Source organism: Meriones unguiculatus, chromosome X (assembly GCF_030254825.1).
Source record: "Meriones unguiculatus strain TT.TT164.6M chromosome X, Bangor_MerUng_6.1, whole genome shotgun sequence".
NCBI lineage: Eukaryota > Metazoa > Chordata > Mammalia > Rodentia > Muridae > Meriones > Meriones unguiculatus.
This window is the reverse complement of record NC_083369.1, coordinates 108,641,995-108,662,334: the sequence shown is the minus strand read 5'-3', so window position 1 is coordinate 108,662,334 and position 20,340 is coordinate 108,641,995. Positions and strand designations below refer to the sequence as shown.

The 20,340-nt window shown below is 37.2% G+C and overlaps 1 pseudogene; it reads left to right on the top strand.

Annotated features, from left to right (window-relative positions):
- The first annotated feature begins 13,564 nt into the window (after positions 1 to 13,564).
- On the top strand, positions 13,565 to 14,153 carry LOC110544663 (protein BUD31 homolog; annotated as a pseudogene).
- Positions 14,154 to 20,340: the final 6,187 nt, after the last annotated feature.

Sequence of the window (20,340 nt, the reverse complement as noted above, 5' to 3'; positions counted from 1 at the left end):
TTGTTGTTGTTGTTATTCCATACGAAGTTGAGAACTTTTCTTTCCAGGTCTGTAAAGAATTGTGTTGGCAATTTGATGGGAATGTTGGTAAGATGGCCATTTTTACTATGTTAATCCTGCCAAGCCATGAGCATGGGAGATCTTTCCATCTTCTCATATCTGCTTCGAATTCTTTCTTCAAAGACTTGAAATTTTTTTCATACAAGTCTTTGACTTCCTTGGTTAGGGTTACACCAAGGTACTTTATGTCATTTGTGGCTATTGTGAAGGGTGTTGTTTCCCTAATTTCTTTCTTAGCCCTTTTGTCTTTTGTATACAGGAGTGCTACTGATTTTTTTGAGTTAATTTTGTATCCGGCCACTTTGCTGAAGGTGTTTATCAGCTGTAGGAGTTCCCTGGTAGAGTTTTTGGGGTCACTCATGTATACCATCATATGATCTGCAAATAGTGATAATTTGACTTCTTCTTTTCCTATCTGTATTCCCTTGATCTCCTTCAACTGTCTTATTGCTCTAGCAAGGACTTCCAGCACTATGTTAAAGAGATATGGAGAGAGTGGGCAGCCTTGTCTTGTCCCTGATTTTAGTGGGATTGTTTTAAGTTTCTCTCTGTTTAGTTTGATGTTGGCTATAGGCTTGCTGTATATCACCTTTACTATGTTTAGATATGTGCCTTGTATCCTTGATCTCTCCAATACTTTAAACATGAATGGATGTTGGATTTTGTCAAATGCTTTTTCAGCATCTATGAAAGCAGTGCTAAGAGGAAAGTTCATAGCATTAAGTGCCTTCAAGAAGAAATTCGAGACAGCTCATTCAAGCAACTTAATGGCTCACTTAAAAACCCTAGAAAAAGAAGAAGCAGACACACCAAGAAGGAGTAGACGGCTGGAAATAATCAAACTCAGGGTGAAATCAATCAATTTGAAACAAATAAAACAATTCAAAGAATCAATGAAACCAAGAGCTGGTTCTTTGAGAAAATCAACAAGATCGACAAACCGTTAGCCAAGCTAACAAAAAGGCAGAGAGACACCACCCAAATCAACAAAATCAGAAATGAAAAGGGGGACATAACTACAGATACTGAGGAAATCCAAACAATCATTAGGACTTACTTCAAAAGTCTGTATGCCACAAAATTTGAAAATCTAAATGAAATGGACAATTTTCTTGATCAATTTCACTTACCAAAGCTGAATCAGGACCAGGTAAATCAATTAAATAGTCCTATATCCCCCAAAGAAATAGAAGTGGTCATCAAAAGTCTCCCATCCAAAAAAAGCCCAGGACCAGATGGCTTCAGCGCAGAATTCTACCAGACCTTCAAAGAAGAGCTAACACCAATTCTCTTCACACTGTTCCACAAAATAAAAACAGAAGGAACATTACCAAACTCATTCTATTAAGCCACAGTCACCTTGGTACCTAAACCTCACAAAGACTCAACAAAGAAAGAGAATTTCAGGCTAATCTCCCTTATGAACATTGATGCAAAAATACTTAACAAAATACTTGCAAACTGAATCCAAGAACACATCAAAGATATTATCCACTATGACCAAGTAGGCTTCATCCCAGGTATGCAGGGGTAGTTCAATATAGGGAAATCCATCAATGTGATCCACCATATTAACAATTTGAAAGAAAAAAAAAACATATGATAATCTCCCTAGATGATGAAAAAGCATTTGACAAAATCCAACATCCATTCATGTTTAAAGTATTGGAGAGATCAGGGATACAATTGCCTGAAATGTGGTGATTGAAAGAGTCAAAAAACTGGCAAGCCTGCTGCCAGTACTTAGTATCTTGCCAAAGAAATATATCATGTTGAGACATTTACTCCAGCTTGGTTACTATTAGCTCTCATGTTCTGATGAAAATCATTAGTATCTGAACTAATGATTTCAATAATGGATTATTTTTTATTTTTTTATTAATTATTATTATTTATTGCAATTTATTCACTTTGTATCCTGGCTGTGACCGCCTCCCTCATCTCCAGTCAATCCCTCCCTCCCTCCCTCTTCTCCTCCCATGCTCATCCCCTAATCCACTGATAGAGGTGAACTTCTCCCCTTCTATCTGAACCTAGCCTTTCAGGTCCCATCAGGACTGGCTGCATTGTCTTCCTCTGTATCCTGGCAAGGTTGCACCTCCCAGGGGGAGGTGATAAGAAAGCCTGACACTAAGGTCATACCAGAGGAAGTCCCTGCCTCACTTACTAAGGTCCCCACTTGGAGACTGAGTCTATGGGCTACATCTGAGACTGGGTTTTAGGTCCTCTCTATGTATGGTCCTTGGTTGGGTTATCAGTCACTGCAGAGACCCAAGGGCCCAGTTTTTTGTTTTTGTTTTTGTTTTTGTTTCTGTTTTTGTTTTGCTCTGTTGGTCTCCTTTTGGAGCTCCTGTCCCTTCAAGTTCTTTCTATATCTCCCTTCTTTCATGAAATTCTATGAATTCTGTCCAAAGTTTGGCTATGAGTCTCAGCCTCTGCTTTGCTACCTTGATCAGTGGAGTCTTTCAGAGGGTGTCAGTGGTAGACTCCTGTCTTGTTCACTGTATTCTCCTGCTTCTGATGTCTATTGTGTTTGTCCTTCTGAATGAGGATTGAGAAATTTCCTTAAGGTCCTCCTTGTTTTGCTTCTTTAGGATTTGCTGAAGGAGGTCAGGGAGGAGGATCATGAGTTCAATAAAGGATTCTTTATTTTGAGGTTGAAAGGCTCAACTTTTTAAAGAAGCTACTTGAGAAAATGTTATGGGATACTAAAACACAAATACTTTTACTATGCAAGAATGAGATATTTGAAGATACTAGTATTGTGAAATGATAATGGCATGTTTGATAATGAAGAAGTTCATAAAAATAGGAAATGGGATAATATACTTTGCATCCTTAAAAGACAAAGAAAGCAAAGAAAACCTGCTAATTTTAAGGGGAATGCCTTTGCAAAATAAAGGGAGGAGGTACTAAATCTATTCAGAAAGAAAAACAGTTTTCATCAAAATAAGCTGTGTATTATTATGGACATTTATATAGTAGTTAACTAGCTTCCAACTTCTTGCTAGTTATTTTTGGCAGCAAATATTTGAACTTTTTGAAATATCAGAATTTATTTGCTAGATAACCCATGCAGACACTTAAGTATCACAGTAGATATTACAATCTCCCTTTCTCCTACACACTCTTTAAGTGTCACTGTAAACAGTGATTCTCGGCTTCATATTTATAATTTCATGCTTGGATCATTGATAAGCTACCAGTATTCACATCTGAAACCAGCATATATGTTTCACAAGTTGAAGACAGGACTTATATAATTTGCAGTTTCTAGAAAAAAAAAGCTGTTTTGAATATGAAATAATCTCCATAGCCTCATGTATTTGAACACAGGGTCCACAACTAGTTTAGTGTTTTCAAATGTTGTGGAAACTTCAGAAGGTGAAATCACACAGAAGGAAGTAGATTGCTATAAGTGGGACTTGAGATATGTCATTTAATTTACTTGTTATTTTGTCTCTACTTTCTACCTGCTGACACAGTATGAACAGCCTTGTCATACTCTTCTTGCCTCACCTTTCTTGCAATTGTGGATTACATTTTTTCTTTTTTTTTTTTGAATTTTTTTTTATTTTATTATTTTTTTATCAGTTACATTTTATTAACTCTGTATCCTAGCCGTGTCCCGATCCCTCATTCCCTCCCAGTCCCTCCCTCCCTCCCTCATCTCCACCGTGCCCCTTTCCAAGTCCACAGATAGGGGGGACCTCCTCTCCATTCATCTGATCCTGTTTTATCAGGTATCTTCAGGACTGGCTGCAAAGCCCTCCTCTGTGGCCTAACAGGATTGCTCCTCCCTTCGGGGGTGGGGAGACCAAAAAGCCAGTCATTGAGTTCCTGTTAGAAATAGTTCTTGTTCCCCTCACTTTGGGAAACCAATTGGTTACTGAGCTACCACAGGCTACATTTGAGCAGAGGTTCTAGGTTATATCCATACATGGTCCTTGGTTGAATGTCAGTCTCAGAAAAGACCCTGTGCCCAGATATATTTGGTCCTTGTGGAGCTCCTATCCTTTCCCCATCAGACTAACTCCCCTTCTTTCTTATGATTCCCTGTACTCTGCCAAAGGTTTGGTCATGAGTCTTTGTATCTGCTTTGAAAACACTGCTAGTTAGAGTCTTTCAGATGCGCTCAGTAGACTCTTGTCATATGTTCAATGCACATCCCATCTGTCTTTCTAAACGAGGATTGACCTGCTTTTCTGTCCTCTATGTCCTTTCTTTTGACAGCAACAAGAAAACTAACTAATATAGAAGTATAGATTAACAATGATTCCTAAGCATACTCTACAATATCTAGACTACTAAGGGTAGATGCTAACAAAAACTTGGTATGATTGGAGGCTGTGGGTAGACCGTCAATCAACATATTTAAGCTTGTCTCACAAATTCAACTGAAAATTGTTTTTTAGGATCTCACAGCCTAAAGTTGACTGGAGGCCATGGGAAGATCACAAGTATCAGGCACACAGAGCAAAACACAGGACATTAACAAAAGTTTTTAGGTATGTGTCAAAGGCAACCATTGCAGAATAATAATGATAACTCTGTCAGAACATGGTACAAGGAGAATTCTGAGTGCTTGTGACAAAATTCCAAGAAAAAAAAACACCTCAGTTTCTTCAAAAACATGGAGTTGTTCTTATAATGTGTTTTTGTGCCCCTCCTTGGGGTAGCAGACAACAGTGAGTTTATTTCAGATTATTTATAACAACCATCTATCATTATTTATTTATATGCCTCTATGGAAAAACATGTTTTGACACTTACATATTTTCCTTGTGATTGTACAATTTGCTGATGTGACTCTTCTTAACTCTCAGGGTATAAATTGCCTGATGTTCTGAATAAAGATTGTTACTGAGTGAGACCTTGGTTGGCCTCATAAATAAGCTCTATTCTCCCAGATTTCACCACCTTTACAGTGGCGAATCTTACTTAGTGTTCTGAATTTCTTTGATTCCAAAAACAACATAGATACTATCATCCTCCTAGGGAGGCTAGAAATAAGAGCAAGAGGTAAGATAGATTGACTATATAGAAGAAATTACATTATGATCTAAAAATTACTTTTGGTTTTGTCACTATTGCATATCACACAGATTTAAGTTATGTAAATAATGAACTTTTACAAATCTAATGTGATGATAATGAAACCCAAATGCATTAACTAGAATAAGTTTGGTAACCAAATCTAATTGAGATACTTAATTTTAGATTATTTTAGATTATTTCTTTAACAAAGACTTAAAGGCTATTCTACTAGAAAACTAATACCATACTACCTTTATATTAGGTTATTTGGATACTTTTTATATTAGTTACTTTTCTGTTGCCTTGGTGAAAAATCAAGACCAGAAACAAATTACAGAAGGAAGAAATGAACTGTGCTTAAAATTCCATAGCAATAAGACTTCATCATGATGGTGAAGTAAAGTAGCAAGCAGTAGTCATGGCAGCAGAAGCAGGAAGCTGAGCGCTCACATCCTCAAAAACTAGCACAAAGCAGAGAGAGAAAATTAGAAGTAGGGTAAATTTATACACCCTCAAATCCCATCCCTACTGACACATTTCCTCTAGCAATACTGCAATGCCATTTAAATCTCCCTAAACAGTGCCACCAACTGAGAATCAAGTGTTAAAATACCTGAGCAAATGAGGAACATGTCCTGTTAAGACAGACTCACTTTTCAAATAACAAGAGTTGTCACCATTAACTGAACCCAGGCATACTAAAATAGTAATAAGAACATATTATTTGGAATTAGACAGATGTTTTCTGTTTGACTATATAGAATTTACTTTCTAATATGAGTAAATTAATTCAATAAGCATTATTTTATCTGAAATGTAAATAATTGTGTCTCTAACATATAACCGCTTAAATTTTCAAATAACAGCACTTAAATTCCAGACCATATTACTGATTTAGATATTGAAAAACAAAGAAACTTCAGCCATAAACACACAGCAGCTGTAGCACAGCAAAGGACTTAAGCATACACAAAAAACAGAAATAGGAGAACAACTAGGGGAGTATTTAGGAAGGAGAGAAGTATTAGGTATACTAGGAGGGAGATAAGAGAAGATAATTGGGGAGTTAAATATTATCAAAACACATTTATAATAGAAGGACTAAAAAATCCTAAATGAAAAAGAAAACTTGTTATGTCTTACATGCACAGTATGAATATTCTCCCTTTTAAAAATACACAGCACGATGACCTTACTTTGTTTCCTTGCCGTAACCTTCCTGAATTACAAAAAGAGTCACAAAAGCTAGTACCTTGGAGATACATCTTAGCTTTCATATTCCTTTAGGGATAATCTTGTAATAGACATAATTCTATAAATGTTTAAACATCTTGTCCAAAAAAATCAGACTTTATTTTATTCCTTAATAAAAGTACAAAGTAATAGTTTTTTTACAACAGTAAAAATATCATTATAATGAAAATATAAGAAAATCAAATAAAAATACAGATTCTATTTAGAAGAATGGTATTTAAAGAAAAGGGACTCTTTTTTTTAATAATGATACTTATGTTTGAACAGGTTTTGCAATTTCTGTACGAAATTATTACCCATATTGTAAATAATCTTGATTTGTATTATATAGAATAGCTAAAATAAAAGTATCACAAAGGAACAAGCAATGTTAATACATTCATCTACATATCAAATTGCTTGAAATCTACAGAAGCATACACATACACCTACATAGATACAGACACCCCCCCCACACACACACAGGAGGGGGGCGGTCAGAGAGACACACAAAAAATCTATGCTTTGCCCTATGGGAAATGAAGCTCATCTGGTAACATATAAGACTACCAAACTGTCAAACTGTCATTGATATTACATGAGCAAGATTAAGATTCTGTCAAGTCTTTCAAAGAGATAAATCTGACTCTCCCTTTTCTTTCTTTTCTATGGGCAAGAGTGTTTAATCCTCTGGGAGAACATTTTAACTGTTCTGAGAAGCATGAAGAAATTCTGAATCAGTGCCAGAATGCTGGCTTACTGCAGCCATGTATAAGTAAATTGCATTACGATATTAATATGTCTTGCCCTTGAAAATTAACACCTACCCTTTCACTTTGTAAGTAAGACTGCTAATTCAACATACTATTGTCTGCATTATATTGGAAGCAAGTTTTAGGTACCAATCCCATAAGCATCAACACTCATACCTAACTAAAACCCTCCTTGATAGGTGTCAAAATAAGAATAGGAGATATAAGATTATGAAAGGTAAAATGAAGTGAGTTCATTATCTTTCTATGAACAAATGCATGCTAATTTTATTTTCTTCTGTTTCTCTCTTCTCCCTCCTCTCTGTGTCTTTCCATTTGACTCTTCTCTTTAATGAGAGAGGATACAGGTTCTCACTGTGTAGTCTGGGCTGATTCAGAATTAGCAACATTAGCCCCATGAGTGATGTGATTATACACATGTTCTACTAAGCCAAACTGAAATTACATTTTATAAAACATAAATGATGGTTAAGGTAGAAGTTTAAGTAGTTTTAGTACAATTCAATCTTTATTAAATGTCAACTATTTCCAGCAAAATATATAATATAAAGATTGAATATGAAGATATATTCCTTCCTACCAAAAGCAAATCAGTTAATGTAGAGATAAGTGATACAATGAGTATGTTTGTAATTGATTAAAAGAAATCCACAGGTCAGTTTGATTCTGAGTAGTAGATTAGTGGGAAATAAAAGGTAGGGAATATTTTATGTTAACTAACTTCAGAAATATCAGGGGTGTTTTTCTACTACATGCAAAAATAAATATATAACAGATGTAAAATATTCTCTGTTTATAAATTAATAAATTGAAAATATCAGATAAATATTTGATCACTTTTAAGTTAATATTACAAAGAGTGTGTTTTATATTGAAAAACTCAGATTATTTTACACAAAGTCTATAAATTCTACAATATACTCCATGTCTATGGGCTTTGCTTTGTTCTACATTAAAATAATTCTTATTGTACTTAATATCAATCAATACAAGACTCTTTGTCAAGTCAAAAATGGGAAATATTTCCTTTGTTTTCAATTCATCCAGCTGTCATTCATTTACCATTCTGATGTGAAAAGAAAAAAAATTAAAAGCCATTTGCAAAGACATAGATCTCAAATAAGACACAATAGATTACCAGAATGAGGAAGGAATATATGGAAAGAAATGACTGAATTATATTAGCTTCAGGAATGGTTTTCCAGTTAGACAATTTATATTCATAAAGGGAAGTATAAATTAGTAAAATATTAGTTTCTCTTCATTGTGGCCTGTTATCAGTCTAAGATAATTTTTGATGCAATAGAATCTAAGAGGTTTTTCTGCAGATAAAAATAAAACATATCAGAAAACTGTCCTTAACAGTCTATTGTCAGATTTAAAGTCAGCCATGTGTTTACCTTCCACATTCTTGCCAATAAGTTTTGACATATAAAACCTCTGACACAGACTGCTTCAATCTCTATGTGCTGAGAGGGAGGACAGGTTATGATAGTCTGTCAAATGTTTGGTTTTCTTAACTGTCACCAAGTTTATTGTGTACTTTCTTTTCTAGATGAGGGAGTGATTTGATTCACTGTCATAGTATTGGAAATCCCAACTGGGTTATATTTCTAGCTACACCAGAGGAAGAAACAGGTATCAAAGAGGCAAGGAATAGATAAACATGAATCATTTAGAATTATATGGTGATAGCTAATTGTTGGCATTTTAATTTTTAAAATATATTTGTTACACGTGGTCTTAGAGATTTTAAAATTCAAAACTTATATTTAGATACTTTGATAATTATGTAGACTCTATATGTATACATAAATAAATCTGTACTAAAACCATATCTTCTGTTTTATTTTTGATGATCAGAAGCTAAAAATCTGATAAATGTGTATGTTTAAGTAATAGAATATGGATTTCTATTGTCAAGAATATGACAGAGTAAATATTATACACATCCTCCAAGCAAAGCAAACATTAAAAACTAATCTCACAAGAAAAGTTAGAATAAAGCAAAACTATTTAACTTCCTAAAAAAACTGGAATAATAAAATTAAAGAAATGCCCAGGGAAATAAACAAAGAGAGGAAACAGAAATCTAAGGGAACAATCTGGAAGGAGTGTGATTTCCTGTTGTTAAAAGAAAAAGGCTCATATCTGAAAGATCACAAAAAGTATGGATTTGGAAACAAAATGTCTGCATAATGATGAGATTTTATTAGATATATGGTAGAAAATATTTTAAAATATACTTATAAGTTGGCAACATTTCTGGGAAGAAGGCAAGGGAAACATAAATACCAAGGACCTAGGACACCAAACTAGTCTATACATAATATCTACAAAAAAAAAAAAAATCATAGTGAAAACATTGGCACCAAATAAAATAAAAAGAAGATAGCAACCAAAGGATCAAATAAAAGAAAATACAGCAACATATACTGTAATAACAATTAATAGAAGGAATGGCTATGAACTTGAAAGAGAACAGAAAGAGGTATAAGAAAGGGCTTAAAGGCAGGAAACAGAAAGAAAAAAATGATGTAACTGTACTATAGTTTCAGAAACTAATTAAAAGAAAAAAAAAACTTCCAAACTTAATACTTTAATGGAAAGAAATAAAAGAGAAGGAAAACAATATAAAATCAGAAAGCAATGTTTTATTTTATTTTTATAATTCTCATTTTTTATATTAATCACATGTTATTTACTTTGTATCCCAGCCATAGCTCCCTCTGTCATTCCCTCCCAATCCCACTCACCCTCCGTCATCTCCTCCCTGCCCCTTTCCAAGTCCACTGATAGGGGAGGTCCTCCTGCCCTTCTATCTGACCCTAGTTTATCAGGACTAGCTGCAATGGCCTCCTCTGTGGCCTAGCAAGCCTGCTCCTCCCTTATGGAGGGGGGGAGGTCAAAGAGCCTGCCACTGAGTTCCTGTCAGAGACAACTCCTGTTCCCCTTACTAGGTAAATCCACATGGATGCTGAGCCTCCATGGGCTGTGTTTTTAGTAAGATTTTTTTTTCTGTAGATATTATCTATAGACTAGTTTGGTGTCCTAAGCCCTTGGTATTTATGCTTCCCTTGCCTTCTTTCCAGAAATGTTGCCAACTTATATGTATATTAAAAACCACACAGAGGTAGAATAAAAATGGTATGCTATCACTGTACAAATGTACCTGATGCAAATGTGAAAATAGCAGTGAAAATCTCTTAAGAAATGTCAGGAAGGCATTTTAGGAAATGAAATGCTGGTAACTTGGAACACCCAGTCCTAAATGAGATATCTCCATGAAATCTCTACCCTCAGGGCTCAGGGAACTCTCCAGAAGAGGTTGCAGAAAGATGGTAAGAGCCACTGGGGTTCTAGGTTATATCCATGCACAGTCCATGGTTGGAAAATCAGTTTCAGAAAAGACCCCTGTGCTCAGATATATTTGCTCCTTGTGGCATTCCTGTCCTCTCCAGATCTTACTAACTCCCCCTTCTATCATATGATTCCCTGCACTCTGCCCAAGGTTTGGTTATGAGTCTCAGCAACTGCTTTAATACACTGCTAGGTAGAGTCTTTCAGAGGCCTTCTGTGGTAGGCTACTGTCTTGATTCTTGTTTTCGCCTACTTCCACTGTCCATCCCATTTGTCTTTCTAAGTGAGGATAGATCATCCTACCCCAGAACCTCTTCTTGTTTAGCTTCAGACATTTAACTTCTACAGTTCTTTATATACTGTGGATATTAGCTATCTGTCAGATGTATGGTTGGTGAAGATCTTTTCCCAGTCTGTAGGCTGTCATTTGGTTCTGATGACAGTGTCCCCATTTATTGATTTCTGATCTGAGAGCCTGTGCTGTTGGTGTTCTGTTCAGAAAGTTGTTTCCTGTTCCAAGGAGTTCCATGTTCTTCCCCACTTTTTCTTTTAATTTGCTTAGTGTGTCTGGTTTTATGTTGAGGTCTTTGATCTACCTGGACTTTAGTTTTGTGCAGGATGAAAATATGGGTTTATTTGCATTTTTCTACATGAAGACATCCAGTTAAACCAGCACCATTTGTTCAAGATACTGTCATATTCTATTGTATGGTTTTGGCTTCTTTGTCAAAAATAAAGTATCTAAGTGTGTGGATTTATTTCTAGGTCTTCATTTTGATTCCATTGATTCACCAGTCTGTTTCTATGCCAGTACTATGCCATTTTTATTACTGTTGCTCTATAGTACAGCTTGAGATCTGGGATGGAGATACCTCCAGATGATCTTTTATTGTACAAGATTGTTTTAGCTATTCTGGTGTTTTGTTTTGTTTTGTTTTATTTTGTTTTTCCATATGAAATTGAGAATTGTTCTTTCTAGGACCATGCATAGAGAGGACCTAGACTCCCTGTTCAGAGGAAGCCCATAGGCTGCTCAGTTTCCAAGTGAATTTCCTAGTAAGGGGAGCAGGGACCTTTTCTGATATGAACTCAGTGGCCTGCTCTTTGATCACCTACTCCTGGTGGTTGCAGTCTTTCCAGGCCATAGAAGAAGATGCCACAACCATTTTTTTTTCTGGCAGAAGTTCAGTATTTTTATTTTACCAGTTACGCTAAGATGTTATGTTGAGGGATAAACTTTACATCCTTCTTTTGAAAGACAGATAGTTCATTCGTTATCGACTTAGCTTTCCTTGAAGTTAGCATATAGAGAATTTGGGTACTCATTGCACATCTGCAGGACTACATTAGCCATCCCACCCTACTTCCTACTTCCTGACTACGAATCCCAGAGAGCAGGGGAGGATTGAATTTGCTAAGTTGGAGCAAATCACTTATTATATCACACTTATATTCAAATTCACTATTGTCTTAAATTACTTCATTTCTAGGTTCGGAGATGGTAGCATTTAATTATTTTAATAATACGACTCCAACAGACCAGTTTTCCTCCTCTATCTCTTCAGTCTTTGTTGTGCCTTGTTTCCCTTAGGCTCATGCTTTGAACACATCGTCACGAGCTGTTGGTGCTGTTTTGGGAGACAATGGAAGCTTTAAAAAGTGAGAGAAGTGGTCTACAGAGGCGAGTCTTTCATGTTTTTTTTCGTTTTCTTTTTTTTTAATTTTTTATTAATTACACTTTATTCATTTTGTATCCCCCCATAAGCCCCTCCTTCCTCCCCTCCCTATCCCACCCTCCCTCCCCTTTCTGCATGCATGGCCCTCCCCAAGTCCACTGGTAGGGGAGGTTCTCCTCTCCTTTCTGATCTTAGTCTATCAGTTCTCATCAAAAGTGGCTGCATTGTCTTCTACTGTGGTCTGGTAAGGCTGCTCCCCCCTCAGGGGGAGGTGATCAAAGAGCAGGCCAATCAGATTATGTCAGAGGCAGTCCCTCTTCCCATTACTATGTAACCCACTTGGACACTGAACTGCCATGGGCTACATCTGTGCAGGGGTTCTAGGTTATCTCCATGAATAGTCCTTGGTTGGAGTATGAGTCTCTGGGAAGTTGCCTGTGTTCAAATTTTCTTGTTCTGTTGCTCTCCTTGTGGAGACCCTGTCCTCTCCAGCTCTTACTATTTCCCACTTCTTACATAAAATTCTATTCACTCTGTCCGACAGTTGGTCATCAGGCTCAGCATCTGCTTTGATAGTCTGCAGGGCAGAGGCATTCAGAGGCCCTCTGTGGTAGGTTTCTAGTTTGTTTCCTGTTTTCTTCTTCTGGCTTTCAGAAGCCCTCTGTAGCAGGTTCCTAGGTTGTTTCCTGTTTTCTTCTTCTTCTTCTGATGTCCATCCTCTTTGCCTTTCAGGATGGGGATTGAGCATTTTAGTTAGGGTCCTCTCTCTTGCTTAGTTTCCTTAGATGCACAGATTTTAGTGGGTTTATTCTGTGTTGTATGTTTATATGAGTGAGTATATACCGTGTGTGTCTTTTCGCTTCTGGTACAACTCACTCAGGATGATCCTTTCCAGTTCCCACCATTTACCTGCAAATTTCAGGATTTCCTTATTTTTCATTGCTGAGTAATATTCCATTGTATAGATGTACCACAATTTCTGCATCCATTCTTCAGTTGAGGGGCATCTGGGTTGTTTCCAGCTTCTGGCTATTACAAATAAAGCTGCTACAAACATGGTTGAGCAAATGTCCTTTTTGTGTACTTGAGCCTCTTCTGGATATATGGCTAGGAGTGGTATGGCTGGATCTTGAGGAAGCATTATTCCTAGTTGTCTGAGAAAGCGCCAGATTGATTTCCAGAGGCCACACCATTTTTGATAAGACCTCGTAGGTTAGAGTCAGATAGAAAGGGAGGACGGGCGGCAGCCCTGGGTGCCTGGGCTTCCAATGAGACAGGGGGCCAAAGAGGAAAATGATCTCCCCATGATCACAGAATATTTGGTAAATCTGGACAAGAACACCGGCTTGTAACAGCAGAGACCAAGGATTTTTATATTATCCTCATAAGAGATCCAAAGGTCTTTATAAGCTATGTTGTTGAGAAATGCCCAAAGTCAAAAGAAGCCTGAAAGCACCACCAGATGCCTGGGAGTTAATCAAACCAACACTGGATGAATTAGATCAGAAGATGAGAGAAGCTGAAACTGAACCCCACAAGGGAGAGCAGAAAGTGGAGTCTCTGTAGCCCATCTTCAGGATCCACCACCAGAGAACTTGTTACATCTTTGCCCTCTTTTACAAAAGGAAAGCTATAAGCAGAGAACGGAATGAGTACTACATCAAAGAAGGCTAAGCGACAAGAATCTGATTGCAAAGTGGATAGCAGGGCTATGAGAACCTGTGCTGCCTGTGCTGCATTCAGACTCCGAACACCAAAGACCTGCATCTGTCGGGTTTCCAAAAGCAACCTGAAAGTGGGCCTCATCATCGAGTGCATGCATTGTAGCTGCCAGGGCTGTTCTGAGCCCATGACCGTGTATTCAGGACTTTGGGCCTGTGGGCTCGGGCCTGTAGGGCCACCCGCTTACTGGAGCAGTTCCTCTCAGCAGCTCAGAGGAGCCCCAGAGGAGCGTGGGCAGGGTATAGCATTACAAAGGAATTGTTTGTCATTGCTACTAAAGGTACAAAATTAATTTCTGATTCAAATCTCCGAATAAATACACTAAAGTCTTTAAATAAATGTAATGGATCTGAAAGAGAGGAAATTGAAAAATTGGTATTTTCATTGCCTTCATCCATTTGAAAAATAATTCCTTTTTGATTCATTGCCTACGAATTCACCAGAGCATAGTCAATATGATTGAATAATAATCATTGTTTCCCCTGAATCTTTATCTGAAAAACTTGTCAGAAGTTCATCTTTAAGCAACTCTAAATTGGCTGGGTGCGGTGGCACAGAGCTGTGATTCCAGCACTCAGGGAGGGGAGGTAGAGGCAGATAAATCTCTGAATTCAAGGCCAACCTAGTCTACAGGGCAGAGTCCAGCATAGCCAAGACTACACAGAGAAACCTTGTCTCAGAGAAGAGGAAAAAAAAAAAAAAGAAACTAAATTTCCTAGATTTTGGTGACTGCTGTTTAGTTAAAAGTGATTGACTAGTTAATATAACTACAGCTCTGTATCTTTACTTTTTATTTTATTATTTTATGTACATAAGTGTTTGCCTAATTGTATGGCCTGGGTCCCACAGAGGCCAGAAGGGTCTGTAAGATCCCTTGAAACTGGAATTTGAAGTGGTTGTGAGCTGCCATGTAGATGTTAAGAGTCAGAACCCAGTTCTTCTGCAAGAACAACCAGTGCTCTTAATCACTGAGCCACCTTTCAAGGTCTCTTTTGTTTATTTGTTTGTTTACTCATTTGTATTGAGTATGTTTACATGTGCCACAGTGCTCATTTGGTGGTCAGAGAACAACTTGGTAGAGTGTTTTTTCTCATTTCTACTTTACATAGTTGCCAGGAATCCAACTTGGGTTTCCAGGCCTGAGTGCCAAGCATATTTATCAAATGAACCATCTTAGTTGCTTCTGGTTTTTATTCTATGAAACAAGGCCCAGGCTGGCTGCAAACTTTCAATTTTGTAGAGCCTGGCCTTGAACTTCTATCCTGCCACTTCCACCTCCTGTGCCTGGCTGGATTTTTGTTTGTTTCTTTTTATTGTTTTTCTCTGGCTGGCCTGGAACTCACTATGTATACCAGGCTGGCCTCAAATTCACAGAAATTCCCTCTGTTTCTGCTTTCCAAATGCTAGAAATGAAAGCTTGTGCCATCAGAGAGAGAGAGAGAGAGAGAGAGAGAGAGAGAGAGAGAGAGAGAGAAGGGGAGAGGTCCTCCCCTATCAGGGAACTAGGGAAAGGCCATAGGGGGAGAAGATGGATGGTGGGTGGGACTGAGAGGAGATGAGGGAAGGAGCTGCAGTGGGGACACAAATTTAATAAAATGAAATAAATAATTTTTTAAAGTAGTTTTTTTTTTTAATTGACAAATATGTCACTCTAAGATTAACAAAGTCAGCATAGGTAAGCTGGGCTGTCCCCTGAGCTTCATCATTCACCCCACAGCACTTTATTTCTTCCTGAGGAGGCCTGCTGTGCTGGAGGAGCATCAGAATTAGACCCATCCTAGGCAATCGCCTCCCTGCCCAGTCTACCTGGTACATAGACAGCAGAAGTAAACTGAGTTTGATTATATGGCCCACAGCTCTGACTGCCTTCTCAAGGAGGCTTTTGGGACTCCAGAAATATTCAGGCCCAACTGGGGCACAATCAACAGAAATGAGCAGAAGGCTATAATTTGAGATCTATTGATAACAATGATAATGGTGATGAGGATGAGGATGAGGATGAGGATGATGATGTATGTGTGAGTCTGCACATGTATGTATGTGTTTCAGGGCTCACATGGGAGGAAAGAAGACAGACAACCTTGGGTTTTTTAATGTTTCAATTGCTGTGATAAAACAACCTGACCAATAATAACTTGAGGAGGAAGGGTTTATATTTCTTATATTGCCCCAAATACAAGAGCACCTGCATTCGTAAATGAAACATTAAAGCAAAAAGTACACATCGATCCTTAATAGTGGGAAACTTCAGCACTCCACTCTCATCAAGAAACAGAACTTCTAGAGGGAAACTACCCATAACAGCAAAATCAGAAAGGAAAAGGAAGACATGATTATAGACACAGAGGAAATACAAAGAATTATTATGACTTACTTCAAAAGTCTATATTCCACAAAATTTGAAAACATAAATAAAATGGAAAATTTTCATGATAGATTCCATTTACCACAGGTAAAATAGATCTGAAATATGTATTAAATAGTCCTATAACCCCCAAGGCAATCGAGGTAGTCATCAAAACTCTTCCTGCTAAACAAAACAAGCAAACAAACAAACAAAAGCCCAGGGCCTGATGTCTTCAGGAAAGAATTCTACTAGACATTCAAAGAAGAGCTAATGCCAGTACTCTTCAAAATATTACACGAAACAGAAACAGAAGGAACATTATCAAAATCATTCAATGAGGCCATAGTAACCTTGATACTTAAACCACACAAAGACCTAACAAAAAAGAAAACTTCAGACCTATCTCTCTTATGAAAACTGACATGAAAATACTCAATAAAATACTGGCAAACCAAATCTAAGAACACATAAAAAATATAGTTCACCATGACCAAATAGGCTTCATCCCAGGTATGCAAGGGTGGTTCAATACAGAGAAATCCATCAATGTGATCCACCACATAAACATACAGAAGGAAAAAAAACAAACAAACATATGATCATCTCTTACATGCTGAAAAAGCATTTCACATAATCTAACACCCATTCATATTTAAAGTTTTGGAGATATCAGGGATACAAGGCACATACCTGAACATAGTAAAGACAATATGCAACAAGCCTATAGCCAACATCAAACTAAACAGAGAGAAACTTAAATCAACCCCACTGAAATCAGGGAAAAGGCAAGGCTGCCCACTCTCTCTGTATATCTTCAATGTGGTACTTGAAGTCCTAGCTAGAGCAATAAGAAAACTAAAGGAGATCAAGGGAATACAAATTGGAAAAGAAGAAGCCAAAGTATCACTATTCGCAGATGATATGATGACATATGTGAGTGACACCAAAAATTCTGCCAGAGAACTCCTACAAGTGATAAATACCTTTATTAAAGTGGCTGGATACAAAATTAACTCAAAAAAATTAGAAGCCCTCCTGTATAAAAAAGACAAAATTGCTGAGAATGAAGTTAGGGAACAACACCCTTCACAATAGCCACAAACAACATAAAATACCTTGGTGTAACTCTAACCAAGCAAGTGAAAGACCTGTGTGAAGAAAACTTCAAGTCTCTGAAGAAAGAAATTGAAGAAGATATCAGAAGATGGAAAGATCTCCCATTTCATGGATCAATAGAATTAACAAAGTGAAAATGGCCATTCTGCCTAAAGCTATGTACAGATTCAATGCAATTCCCATCAAAATTCCCCACAAAATTCTTTACAGAACTTGAAAGAACAATTTTCAGTTTCATATGGAAAAACAAAACAAAGTAACAACAACAACAAAAAAGCCAAAATTGCTAAAGCAATCCTGTACAACAACAGATCCTCCGGAGGTATCTCTATCCCTGATCTAAAAATGTACTACAGAGCAACAGTAATAAAAACTGCAAGGTACTGGCAGAGAATCAGTCTGGAGGATCAATGGAATCTAATCAAAGATCCAGAAATAAACCTGCACACCTATAGACACTTGATTTTTGAAAAAGAATCCAAAACCATACAATGGAGAAAAAAGATAGGATCTTCAATAAATTGTGCTGGTCAGGAGACAACTTCCTTAGAACACAGGCTCTAAGACCAACAACCAATAAGTGGGAACTCATGGCACTGGAAAGTTTCTTTGAAGCAAAGGACACTGTCATCAGAAAAAAGCAGACTACAGACAGAGAAAAAATCTTTATCCACCCTGTATATTTGACAGAGTGCTAATATCAAGAAAATATTAAGAACTCAAGAGGTTACAGAGCAACAAACCAAGTAATCCAATTAAAAATGTGGTACAGAGGTAAACAAAATTCTCAATACAGCAATATTCAGTGGCAGAGGAAAATTTAAAGAAATGCTCAACATTCTTAGTCATCAAAAACAAATCAAAACAACCCTGTAATTTGACCTTATCCTCATCACATCAGAATGGCTAAGATTGAAAACTCAATTGACAACACATGCTGGAGAAGATGTGGAGAAAGGGGAAACCTCCTCCACTGCTGGTGGGAATGTAGATTTGTACAACCACTTTGGAAATCAATATCTGGTGCTTTCTCAGAAAATTAGGAATAGTGCTATCTCAAGGTACAGCTATAACACTCCTAGGCTTATATCCAAAATATGCTCAAGTATACAACAAGGTCATTTGCTCAGCCGTGTTCATAGAAGCTTTATTCTTAGTAGCCAGAATCTGGAAACAATCCATATGTCCCTCAACTGAGTAATGTATAGAGAAATTGTGGTACATTTACACAATGGAATACTAATCAGCAATTAAAAACAAAGAAATCATGAAATTTGTAGGCAAATGGGTGGAACTAGAAAAGATCATCCTGAGTGAGATAACCCAGAAGCAAAAGGACACACATGGTATACACTCACTTATAAGTGGATATTAGCCATATAATATAGGATGAACACACTAATATCTGTACATCTAAGGAAACGAATGAGGAAGGAGGATCCTAGGGAAGTTTCTCAATCCTCATTCAGAAGGGCAAATGAGAAAAACATCAGAAATGGGAGAAAACATGGAACAGGACAGGAGCCTACCACAGAGGGCCTCTGAAAGACTCTGCCCTACAGGGAGATGCTGAGACTCATAGCCAAAATTTGGGCAGAGTGCTGGTAATCTTATGGAAGAAGAGGAAGATAAAAATACCTGGAAGGGACAGGAGCTCCACAAGGAGAACAACAGAACCAAAAAAATATGGGCCCAGTTGTTTTTGCATAGACTGATACTCCAATCAAGGACCATGCATGGAGATAACCTAGACACCCCGCTCAGATGTAGCCTATGGGAGCTCAGTCCCTAAGTGTGGGAGCAGGGATTGTCTCTGTCATGAACTCAGTGGCTAGCTCTTTGATCACCTCCCCCTGGGCAGGGGTAGCCTTACCAGTCCACAGAGGATGACAATGCAGCCAGTCTTGATGAGACCTTATAGGCTAGGGTCAGATAGATGGAGAAGAAGACCTTCCCTATCAGTGGACTAGGGGAGAGGCATTGGTTGTGAAGAGGAAGATGAGGGAGGTCTCTATAGCTGGGATAAAAAATGAATAAATTGTAGTGATTAAATAAAAAATAACAAAAAGAAATTACTATGAATAGAAATTACTTACCTTTTTTGTTAGTTCTAGAGGGTTATGTTCAAATCAAAGTATCAAGAACTTTAGGCATTTATGTGATATATAGTTGGTGTCTGTTCTCTCCTGAAGTGTGGTGACAGAGTCTCTTCTTTCTCTTCTTATAGTGGTAGTATTCTCATTGATGAGGGACCATGATCCAGTTTTAAAACTTTGAAAATAATAAAAAGTTAGGACATTTTCAGTTTAGTACATTTTACTTTGTAATAGGCCCGAGAGAAATGAAAATATTCTAAAAAGACATGTATGCCTCACAATGGCAATAGTTACAGAAATTTACTGATTTCTGTTAAGGGAAGGAAAAGGTCTCACCCAGAGGGAGACATTTTCTCTTGGAAAGAGATTTCACAGTGTTAAGAGATTTCACAGACTCTTTTAACGGATGTTACATAAACCCAGACAAGGATCACTCAATGACTGACAGGACCACACCTCAGCCCCATCAAAGAGGAATTTTGGGGCTTCTTTCACTGTGTTACTTTTCCCAATATAACCATATTGAGTGAGTCTATTGTATCTGATTTCCACTATTAATTTGACTCTTTTAATTAAATATTGAAATGGTGGCTGAACCTAGTTTAATAGCACAGGTTCTGACCACAATTTTAATAACAGTTTTGTCTTTGGTACTGTAATGTTGTTAATAAGTGATCTGCATATTTACCTAGGTCATACTATAAGGTATTTATGTCAAAGGAACATATTTGGATGTTTTCAACACCCATAAATATCAGTACAAATCCTGTGCTCACATTTTCTAAAGAGTATATACTGTTATAGAACAGATTTATTTACAAAGCCTTTGGAAAGCTAGTATTTAGGATGCATACATGTCAAATAAGATATTTACTTTTGAACTCTGAAAAAACAAACAAGCCTGAAAAACTAATAATTCA